The sequence below is a fragment of the Triticum aestivum genome, chromosome 5B, assembly GCF_018294505.1.
Source record: "Triticum aestivum cultivar Chinese Spring chromosome 5B, IWGSC CS RefSeq v2.1, whole genome shotgun sequence".
Taxonomy (NCBI): domain Eukaryota; kingdom Viridiplantae; phylum Streptophyta; class Magnoliopsida; order Poales; family Poaceae; genus Triticum; species Triticum aestivum.
The window spans coordinates 327275936-327287727 of NC_057807.1; positions in this window are offsets into that span (position 1 = coordinate 327275936).

Sequence of the window (11792 nt, forward strand, 5' to 3'; positions counted from 1 at the left end):
GTGTTACAGGCTAGATCGATGTGACATTGAGTCGGGGTCCTGACAGCGTTGGCATCAGAGCCGGACTGCCTGTAGGTTCTCCAAGCCAAACTGGTCGATGTTGAGTCTAGAAATGCTTTAGTTATATGTAGGGGAATTGATTGTGGGATGGTACGTAAGGCTCTTTTTACTTCTTTACCTCATGGCATTCTGATCTGAGTCAGTCCATTCTTCTACCGGGGATTAAGGATTAGGATCTTCTCTCTCTATCAGGTTCACATGTTACGAATCAGTAGTACCTTATAGGTTTGATGACTACAAGCCTAGTTCAGCTCTACTACCTTGTTATGCTGATAAGTTGAACCCAGAACCTTGATATGATATTGTTGGGTGTCTATGCAATTTTTTGATAAATGTCTCAAACCCTTCTTGAGCATTTACAGCTGTTATGCTGTCGAAATTTTGCTAGAAATTCTAATGCCTTTGCATTATGGTTGTGCTTTCAGATGGCCACTCGCGACCAAAATCAAGTGGTTCGCCTGACCCGATGCATTGGTGTGACCGGTCATACGTCTATGTTAGTCCGAGTGATGATCGAGACGGGTTACCGTTGGTATCCCGAATACACGGTCGAAGAGCAGTTTTGAGATTTTAACCAAAGCCAGTATCTTTGCACCGTCCGGATATTTCCCTCTTATCCTGGTTCTACCGAGGCTCTTCACTGTTCCTATGGGCTCGGTGTTACTATTGAGATGGCTGTGCAAGCTGCGGCTTATTCTATGATGACCATCATGCGAGTTAGGTCTGGCCTGCTTCGCAACACCGACTTCTGGTATATGCCGGCTTCACTTCCTGGAGCGCACGGATATCTCCGGGCTATCTATGCTGACCCCAGTCAGGAGGACTCACTAACTCGCACCACTGCTGAGTTGCTCGAGGACAAGGACCGAGAGAATCGGGCCTTGAGAATGGAGCTTTTCAACACCCGCGCCGATCATTGGGCCACCTTGACTCGGTTTGCACCGGTTGTGCAAGCTAGATGCATGGATATGAGAGATCTATATCCTGTTAGGTCTGCTCTGCCGGACATGATGGATTGGCGTGATGTGGGAGGCATCACCCCACCTCGTGGTCCTCGCAGGCCACCGTTTGTTGGTCCAAGACCTCACCCTAGCCCTTTTGGTCCACAGGCTCCTCATGACCGTTTGTTTCCGGATGCTCACGTTGAACTTCCAGGCTATGGAGGAGACTTCTATGAGAACTACTACGGAGATGACTGAGATAGTAGTAGTTCCACTAAGTATTGTAATAGTTGTATTTCCACCGTTCTGCGTGACTTGTGGAATATGACTTAGCATGTAGTAATTCCGGGGGTGTAAAAAAATAATGTATAGGAGCTTGGATGCCTCTGATGAGATGTAATCCTCCTCTCACCATAGTAGTACTTGTTGGTCTTGTACTAAACCTCGTATGGTGTGTATGACGATGGAATAAAAGAAGTAGTTTCTGTATCTACCATGTCATACGGATGATCATCTTGCATTCCGAGTTGTCCATTACATTCTACATTCTATGTCGGAATCTTGTCATTTTGGACTAAACCATTGTCTTGTTTTCCCTAGGATGGTCAACACCCGCAACAACCCTGCTCCCCCAGAGCAGGCCGAAGGCAGCAGAGTTGGGGAAACAAATCTGCCTCACCCTCCCTCTCTGGCAGAAGTTATGCTAGAGGCTGAGAGAAACAAGCGGGAGACCAACCGTTTGTTGGAATGTATTGAACAGAACACAGCACACCATCAGAAGACTAACTTGGTGTCACTTAGTGATTTCATCAAGTTACATCCACCCACGTTCCACCACTCCGTCGAGCCTCTCGACGCTGATGACTGGCTTCGCAGTATTTCTCACAAACTGCGTTCTGCGCTAGTAGCTGAGGCTGACAAGGTCACCTTTGCTGCATATCATCTTGAAGGCCCCGCCAGCCTATGGTGGGAGAATTATGGAGCTATGCGCCCAGCGGACCATGTCACTACTTGGGCTGAATTCAGCGAGGCTTTCCGTGAACACCACATTCCGGAGGGTCTCATGGACCGTAAATGTGAGGAATTTTGCAGTTTCACTCAAGGTCGACTCTCTGTGGATGCTTACAGCAGGGAGTTCGGTAACCTCGCACGATATGCAACTGAGGAAGTTTCTACTGATGCCAAGAAGCAAGCAAGGTTCCGTAAGGGACTTAGTCCTGAGCTTCGCCGCGACCTCTGTCTGCATGAGTGCACATCGTTTCAGAAGCTTGTTAACAAGGCCATCAGTGCTGAGACTGGTCAGACTGATTATGAAGCAACACGCAAGCATGGCCGTGACTTGGGTTTCTCATCCGGTGCTGGTCCTCAGAAGCGCCGCGTGTGGGTGCCTAATACTGCCCTGCCACCCAGGTTCACACCGAGGCCATCCTTCCAGGCACCTCGCCCAGCTCAGCCATATGCACCAGCCAAGCCCTATGGTGGTCCAACCAACAATGCTTCCCCACGCACCAGCTCCGTGACTTGTTTCAAGTGTGGGGAATCAGGCCACTATATGCGCGAGTGTCCCCAAACCAACCCCAACCAGACAGCAAAAACTGTTGGCCGCGGCAAGCCGACAGGGAAAGTGTTCCACGCCAAGCCGGCCACCGCTGCACGTGGCCATGTCAACTGTATCTCTGCTGAGGAAGCTCAAGAGGATCCCAACGTCATTCTCGGTATGCTCCTTGTTAATTGCCACCCGGCATCGGTTCTTTTCGATACCAGAGCATCTCATTCTTTCATATCCGAAAATTATGCTCGTTTGCATAACACCGCATTCTGTGACATGCCATCCACTATGGAAATTTCTACTCCTGGTTCTAGATGGCAAACCTCTAGAGTAAGCCATGGAAATGAAATTCAAGTCGACAGACTTGTTTTTCTCGCATCTTTGATAGCTCTCAAATCTTCGGATATTAATATCATCTTGGGTATGGATTGGATGTCAGCCCATCATGCCAAGTTTGATTGCTTCTCTAGGACTGTTCAACTCACCCATCCTTCGGGGAAGATAGTCAATGTCTTGACCCGAATAGCCAAGCGACAGCTATATTCTCTTAACGCCAGCCCGTTGCCAGACCTCGAAGACGTTCCGGTAGTCCGTGACTTTCCGGATGTCTTTCCAGAGGAATTGCCAGGTGTTCCACCTGACAGAGATGTCGAATTCGTGATAGATCTCATTCCAGGAACTGTCCCGATTTCCAGAAGACCCTACAAGATGGAACCTTTTGAACTAGCTGAGCTTAAGAAGCAACTCGATGAGTCCTTGAAAAAGGGTTTCATCCGACCTAGTTCATCTCCTTGGGCTTGCCCCGTCCTCTTCGTCAAGAAGAAGGATGGTACGGACCGGATGGTTGTAGATTATCGACCTGTCAACTTGGTCACAATTAAGAACAAGTATCCGCTCCCCAGGATCATCGACCTGTGTGATCAGCTCGCTGGATCCTCAGTCTTCTCTAAAATGGATTTGAGGTTGGGCTACCATCAAATCAAAATCAGAAACAGGGACATTTCGAAAACAGCCTTTGTTACTCGTTATGGCCAATACGAGTACACCGTCATGTCCTTCGGTTTAACCAACGCTCCAGCCACCTTCTCTCGGTTGATGAACTCTATCTTCATGGAGTATTTGGATAAATTCGTCGTGGTTTACCTCGATGATATACACATCTACTCCAAGAACGAGGAAGAACATGCCGAACACCTAAGGCTAGTGTTGAAGAAACTTCGAGAGCATCGCCTTTATGCCAAATTTTCTAAGTGTGAATTCTGGTTGTCAGAAGTGACCTATCTTGGACATGTAATTTCTGGTAAAGGCATTGCTGTTAACCCTGAGCGAGTTCAAGCCTTCCTTAATTGGACTCCACCTAAATCGGTCAAGCAAGTTCGGAGTTTCCTTGGCCTAGCGAGCTATTGCCGTCGCTTTGTCGAGAATTTCTCCAAAGTTGCCAAACCTCTAACTGAACTCCTCAAGAAAGATAAAAAGTTCGAGTGGACTCCACAATGTGAGCATAGTTTCCAGGAATTGAAAAGACGTTTAACCTCTGCTCCCGTACTGGTACCACCGGATTTTTCCAAGGATTTTATTATCTACTGCGACGCATCGCGACAAGGACTAGGCTGTATTCTCATGCAAGATCGACACGTAATTGCTTATGCTTCACGGCAATTACACCCACATGAGGAAAACTACCCCACTCATGATCTAGAGCTTGCAGCTGTAGTCCATGCACTCAAAACATGGCGACATTACCTTCTCGGCAATCGTTGTGAAATCTACACTGATCACCAAAGTCTGAAGTATATATTCACCCAACCGGATTTAAATCTCAGGCAAAGACGTTGGGTCGAGTTGATCACAGATTTCGACTTAGGAATAACTTACGCCCCAGGGAAAGCCAACGTCATGGCTGATGCGCTAAGTCGTAAATCTTATTGTAACAACCTGATGTTACAACAAAGTCAACCGCTTCTCCATGAGGAATTTCGGAAGCTTAACCTTCACATTGTTCCTCAAGGATTTCTTTCCACCTTGGTGGCGAAACCTACCCTTACGGATCAAATCATCGCTGCCCAAAAGCGAGATAAGGGAATATCTAAGATCAAGGAGAACATTGCTAGCGGAGGTGCTAAATGTTTCTCCACAAATGATCATGGTGTTGTGTACTTTGAGAACCGTTTAGTGGTTCCCAAGAACCAGTATCTACGGCAGTTGATCCTTAAGGAGGCTCATGAATCTCCTCTCACCATTCATCCCGGTAGTACCAAGATGTATCAGGACCTACGCCAGAGGTTCTGGTGGACTAGGATGAAGAGAGAAATTGCTCAGTATATTGCTAATTGCGACGTCTGCCGTCGTGTAAAAGCAGAGCATCAACGGCCTGCTGGCACCCTTCAACCCCTATCTATTCCTAAATGGAAATGGGATAAAATTGGTATTGATTTCATCACCGGTTTTCCCAGGACCAAGAGAGGGAATAATGCTATCTTCGTCGTTATCGATCGTCTTTCCAAAGTGGCCCATTTCCTGCCTGTTCGTGAGAGTATAACTGCTAGTCAGTTAGCAGACTTGTACATCTCTCGAATAGTGTCTCTCCATGGTGTTCCTTTGGAAATTAACTCGGATTGAGGAAGTCTTTTCACCTCTCGATTCTGGGAAAGTTTCCAAAATGCTATGGGAACCCGCCTTTCTTTTAGTACCGCTTTCCACCCTCAATCAAGTGGTCAAGTGGAACGCGTCAACCAGATTCTAGAAGACATGCTTCGAGCTTCTGTTATCTCATTCGGAATGGAGTGGGAGAAATGCCTTCCATTTGCCGAATTTGCTTATAACAACAGCTATCAATCCAGCTTGGGCAAAGCCCCTTTTGAAGTTCTCTATGGACGAAGGTGTCGAACGCCTCTTAACTGGTCAGAAACCGGGGAAAGACAATTCTTTGGCCCGGATATGATTCAGGAAGCAGAAGAGCAAGTTCGCATCGTTCGTGAAAAGTTGAAAACAGCCCAATCTCATCAAAAGAGTCAATATGACCGAAAACATAAGGCTATGACTTTTGAGGTTGACGAGAAGGCTTACCTTCGGGTTACTCCTCTAAAGGGAACCCATCGCTTCGGTATCAAGGGCAAATTGGCTCCTCGTTACATTGGACCTTTTCGCATTCTCGCAAAACGAGGAGAAGCTGCCTACCAATTGGAACTACCTCCGAATCTCTCCAGAGTCCACGATGTCTTCCACGTTTCCCAACTCAGGCGTTGCTTCTCGGATCCTATCCGTGGAGTGGACCATGAAACGCTTGATCTCCAAGATAATCTCACGTATCGAGAGTACCCCGTTCATATCCTCGATCAAGCTGAGCGTACCACTCGACGTCATAATATCAAGTTTCTCAAGGTTCAATGGTCGCACCATTCTGAGAATGAAGCAACTTGGGAAAGGGAGGATCGTCTTCGACTTGAGTATCCCGCCTTCTTTCCGGAGGAACCCAAATCTCGGGACGAGATTCTTTTGAGTGGGGGTGAGTTGTCACACCCTAGCTAGTTCATGCATTAGAGTGTTGCATCATGTCTATCATTTCTTCAGAAACTGGAAATGGGGATGCCAGAACCCCCAGCCCCCTCTGAAAACAACTAGGGTTTACTAAAAATAATTTCAATGAACCTGAAATGCCCTTCTAAAATGTCCATCATTTTTGTCCTGGTTCAGAACCTCTGCCAAAAGTGATGCACAGTTTTCTAGGTCATCCCAAGGTCTTTGAGTTAATTCATAATTATTTGAATTTGGGCATTTTAAATCTATAAAATATTTCAAATGCTCAAATATCTCCAAACTAAAATGTTCCATGTTGGAAATAATCCAACTGTGGACCAGAAGCGGTTTGGTGATTTTAGGAGTTGCCTAGGTATTTTTAATAATTCAACAAAGTTGCAGAATAATAGAAAAAGAAAAAAAACAGAAAGGAAACTTACCTGGCGCCTGCAACTCGGACCACCTGCCGGCCCAGCCTAGTGCCACGCCAGCGAGCTGCTTGCCGGCCAGGCAGGCAGGCAGGTGCCCGACGGCGGCCGCAGCGTGCGCCACGCAGCTGGCCATCGCCCTGCTTCACCTCCTCGCCTCGTTGCTGGCTTGGATGAACTCCACGTCGAGCCGTGAACCCCCAGGACACCTCCATTCTCCCCCAACTCCTCTCCCTCGCTCTCCCACGCCATGGCCGACGCCATCGCCGCCACCCCCTCGCCGTAGCCACGCTCTCCATCAACCCCACGCCACGCCACCGTGTCCAGGAGCTCCGCCACCCTCCTCTCCTTCGAGCAAGCCGAGCCCCGAGCGCTCGCATGCCCCGAAGCCACCGCACAGACCTCGACCGAACCGCCGTCACCGGAGATCCCCTTCAACGCCGTCGCCGCATCAGCTCGTCCCCGACCCCACCGGTGGCCTCTACGGGTGCTCTGTGAGCCTAGCTACCCCTCCTACCCTTCCTCTCTCGCCCCCGAGCCGTGTAGCCACCGCACGAAGATCACCCGCACGCACCGCCATGGATCTCGTCGCCGACGTGCTCCCGGCCATCCTCCGGCCACCTCACGGTGTCCAACGCACTCACCACGTTGCGTTGAGTCCAACCGTGCACTCCCCGCACCTCACCGCACACCCTAGCTCCGAGTTCGCCTTCACCCGAACTCCGGTGACCGCCTAGGTCGTCGCCGGTGCCAACTCTGGCCACCCCGACCCCAACTGACTCCACTAAGAGCCGCGGCTCGTCCTCAGCTCCACGTAGATGCCCTCCGCGCCCCATTTGGTGGCCGGAACGGCCAAAACCACTTCCGCCGCCGCATCGGGCTCGCCGGCGGCTAAACGCCGGTGCAGCCGTGTTGACTTTGACCACGGGTGGGCCCCGGTTGACTCTGTTGAGTCAATGACAGGTGGGGCCCCCTTCTGCTAATTATCCAGATTAGTTTAAACTAAATTAAATTAGTTAATTAGCCACTGACACCCTGGACCCACGCGTCAGGTTTGACCTGGACCGGGTCTGTTGACCTGCTGAGGTCAGCATGACCTCATGCTGACGCATTAATCCTTTCTGGAATTAAAATAAATCTAAAATGATTTATAAATTCTAGAAAATAACCCAAACTTTAAAAATTCATATAAATTCAACCATAGCTCCAAATCAAACAAATTATATACGAAAAATGATCAGAAAAATCCAATCTATCCAGCTGTACTAGTTTCATGCATGTTTAAACAAACTAACTTGAGGTTTAGTGCAGAACAAATAAAACACTTTAAAGGGCCATTTATGAGTATGAAATTTGAATCTATGGTTCAAATTGATTCAAACCCATCTGGTTCTAGTTGCATTAGCCCAACACACTCATATTGCCATGTTTCATGCATGCATTATATTGTCGCACATTGTTTGGTGATGGTTGTGTATCGGTGTTCTTTGCGGCAGGTTCTGCCTCCGAGGAGTACCGTGACTACCCTAGCGAAGAACCGTATCCGTGCATCGATCCATCAGGCAAGCAACCAACCATTTGATCATATCGATACAATCCCATGTTCTTGCTCTTGCTCTTTTTTTACTGCATTAAGAAAACGCGTTTCAAACTGCTGTGTGCTACGGTAGTTGAACCCATTTCCTCTGCATGACCTGTCATTGCCACAGTAATTAGATGAAACCCACTAGCATGTGTAGGAATTGATTGAGCCATATGTATGTGTTGTTCCTACCTTGCTATGCCTGCTATGCTTAGAGTCGTGCCAGGTCTGGTTCATCTGGGTGATGGGCTAGAGTGAAATGATCATGTCGGTAATGAGAGTGATGTGGTGAACACGATTGGTAAAGGTATCGATGAGAGGCCATGTAGGAGTACATGGTGGGTTGTTTCATTGAAGCCGACCTTAAGCACTGAGATCTGTATATGTGATTGAAGATACAGCTACTACCATGCATTGGGCCCTGAAATATGACCCCGCTCGACTTCTTATTCACCCTAGTCCTCTGTCCAGGAGTTGCAAGTAGTTTCTGGTGTTTGTAGCCTACTGGAGGCCGTGGACAGTGCTGACCGTAGGGGTGGGCTGTGATGCGGTAGGTACGTGGCCGGGAATACCGGGCACCCGTTAGGTGTCACGGAACCCTGTACACATCGTTCGGGGCCGTATGGGAAACCTCGGCCGGACTCCCTGCGGATGGAACCTGGATAGGCGATAAACCTGGACTAGAGACTTAGGTGTTTAGGTAGGTCGTGGTCTACACCCACGTCGGCTTTCGCTTGAAGTCTGCCGAGCACATGTCGTGTGCAGACGCTAAGTGGTGGAAACATGTATGAATAAGTACACCCCTGCAGGGTTAACATCATCTATTCGAATAGCCGCGTCCGCGGTAAAGGACTACTTGGTTGCTTATACAGTTCATAGACAAGTAAACTGGATACTACTAAAAGCCTCAAGATAAGCGTGAGTGCCGAGGATGGCCCTCCGTAGGAAGACGGAGGTGGATTCTCGGTAGTGTATTGCAGTGGTGAGTAGTGGACTCGTGTGCGCAAAACCATTTCAAGTTGGAGTCCCGTAGGATAGTTTAGCCAAAAGTCAAAGCTGGCTTGCTGCAATAACTCCACCAACCCTTCTTGATAATGTGCATGTATGTAGGATCTGACGTAAGTCTTGCTGGGTACCTTTGTACTCATGTTGCTATAATTTACATTTTACAGAAGGCACTGCAACCCCTTCTGATGGGTTCTTCGTAGACGTTGACATCGACGGGTTAGACTAAGGCCCAGGTGGTAATCCTGAGCTTGTGTAGGTCCACGTAGTATAGCTAGGCTTTCCAAGCCTCTTTTATTTTACTAGTTGTCTGTACTCAGACAAGTTACTTCCGCTGCTGGTTTGTATGACTATATGATTTGAATGTGGGTCGTGTGACCCGTACCTGTATGTATGTTATGTATGGCTCTCTGAGCCTTTAAATAAAGTACTTGTGTCATAGAGTCATGTTGTGATGCCTTGTTGTATTTGCACATATCGAGCATATTGTGTGTATGATTGAAATGCTTGGTATGTGTGGGATCTGACTATCTAGTTGTTTATCTTTAGTAGCCTCTCTTACCGGGAAATGTCTCCTAGTGTTTCCATTGAGCCATGGTAGCTTGCTACTGCTCCGGAACATTTAGGCTGGCCGGCATGTGTCCTTCTTCGTTCATGTGTCTGTCCCTTCGGGGAAATGTCACGCGTTGAGTAGCGGAGCCCTGTTAGCCCGCTACAATCCGGTTTACCGGAGTCCTGCTAGCCCAGTGCTACAGCCCGGACCCACTTGCTGATGACCGACACGTTCGATGCTGGGTCATGGATGCCTGTCCCTGTAAGTCCGTGCCACTTTGGGTTTACGACTAGTCATGTCAACCCGGGCTCCTTATCATATGGATGCTAGCGACATCATCATGTACGTGAGCCAAAAGGCGCAAACGGTCCCGGGCAAAGGTAAGGCGACACCCATGGGAATACCGTGCGTGAGGCCGCAAAGTGATATGAGGTGTTACAGGCTAGATCGATGTGACATTGAGTCGGGGTCCTGACACTTATCATGGTGGGAGCGAGTAGAACGTCGCCGGTGCCTGGAAGCGGGATGAGGTGAAGACATGCACGCCGGTGGAACTTACCCAGCTTCAGGGCTCTCCTAGGAGATAACACCCCTACTGCTACTCTGCGGGGTCTCTGCATGATCACTAAAGCAAGGTAACTACAATGGTGCTCCTGGAGCTGTTTCGGGAGGTAGAGGAGGGCAAGGCTAGCTCTCTCCTCCCTGGGCTATCTGGTCTATCTTCCTCTCTAGGGTCGAACCCTTTGCATGGGTGCCCCGGGGGGTTTATATAGGCCTACCCCCCGGGGGTACAATAGTAATCCGGCTGGGCGCGGGTCCTAGCCGTCTGTCTCTTAGGCCGCCGTCCTTCCTGCCGGCTTCAGGGGCCCACCGACTGGTGGGTCCCGCGGACAGGCGTGATACTGTTGCGGCACTCCCGATGATGCAGGCTCGGTCATCGGGTCGTGGCAACAGTGCCGCCATCTATCAGGCGATCACTGTCGCCATTCCCCATCTTATCTGGTTAATAGCTTGTGGGCCCGGGAGGAGTCGGCCGACTCCAGGGAGGTCGACTCCCACGGGCCCGTCTTCGAGTTGCCCAGGCCGGCTTCGGCCCTCCCACTGACAGGCGGCCTTGCCGCCTTCGAGTTGTACAGGCCGGCGTCGTGGGCACAGTGCACTGCGTACTGTGGCTGAGGTCAGGGCAGGCATGGCAATAGGGCCGTATCTCGCAGGAGATCTTCCAGTGGTACGGCATACTATAGCCATGCCGGCCCTTCGCAAGCAGGGGGGAGACGGCCATGCTGTACCCGCACCCTGCGTCGTACTTTGGGATAAGCGAGGAGTCTTGGGCCGACTCTCCACAGTCGGCTCTCCTGGAAGTCGCCAGCTTGGAGTCGGCTTATCTGGGAGTCGCCGCCTGGTACTCGGCATTTCTTGGAGTCGCCGCCTGGTACTCGGTGTTTCTTGGAGTCGCTCATGGGACTCGGCCTGAGGGGTGCGGCCTGCCCCGATGTCTTGAAACATCCTAGGGCTCGGGTTAGCCTACCCGTGGCCCATTACTCCGACAGTAGTCCCCGAAGCTGGTGAAACCCTCCGGTCGTTGCATTGTGGGGCTTCAACAGCTTCTATCTTTAAAAGTGCAGACTCTGGGACTCGGCTGTCGTCTTTCCCTGGGCCGACTGTCGAAAGTCGGAACTTCGGTGAAGAGCCGCAGCTCGAAGGTCGCGGCGGGAAGCCAGGCGGCGTGCCTGATACGCTTCCCCGCTGCCATCAGGGCGGTCCTATCGCGTGGCGCCATGTGGGGAGAACAGTCTACCTGCCCACGCGCGCGACGGGATGGGCCGTCAGGCGGGGCCCGCCACTACCGCACCTCGGCATATGGACGGATCCGTTGTGGCTGAGGACGGTTGGTTTTCGCACGTCGTTACTGCGCGCAGTAACTTCGTGGGTAAATCGTGGGGCGGCGTGGGGCATCGTGCACAGCTAATCCCACGCCCGCCCCCTCGGCGTCTCAGCCTGCAGGGCTATAAGTAGGCGGGGGGAAGCGGAGCGGCACAGCTTGCGCGCCTTTCTTCCCCGCTCCCCCGCCTCATCTCGCTTTCTCTCCCTCCTTCCTCCGCCGTTGAGCAGGAGCGCCTCACACCGCGGCGATGAGCTCTTCCTCCGCCGCGGCCTC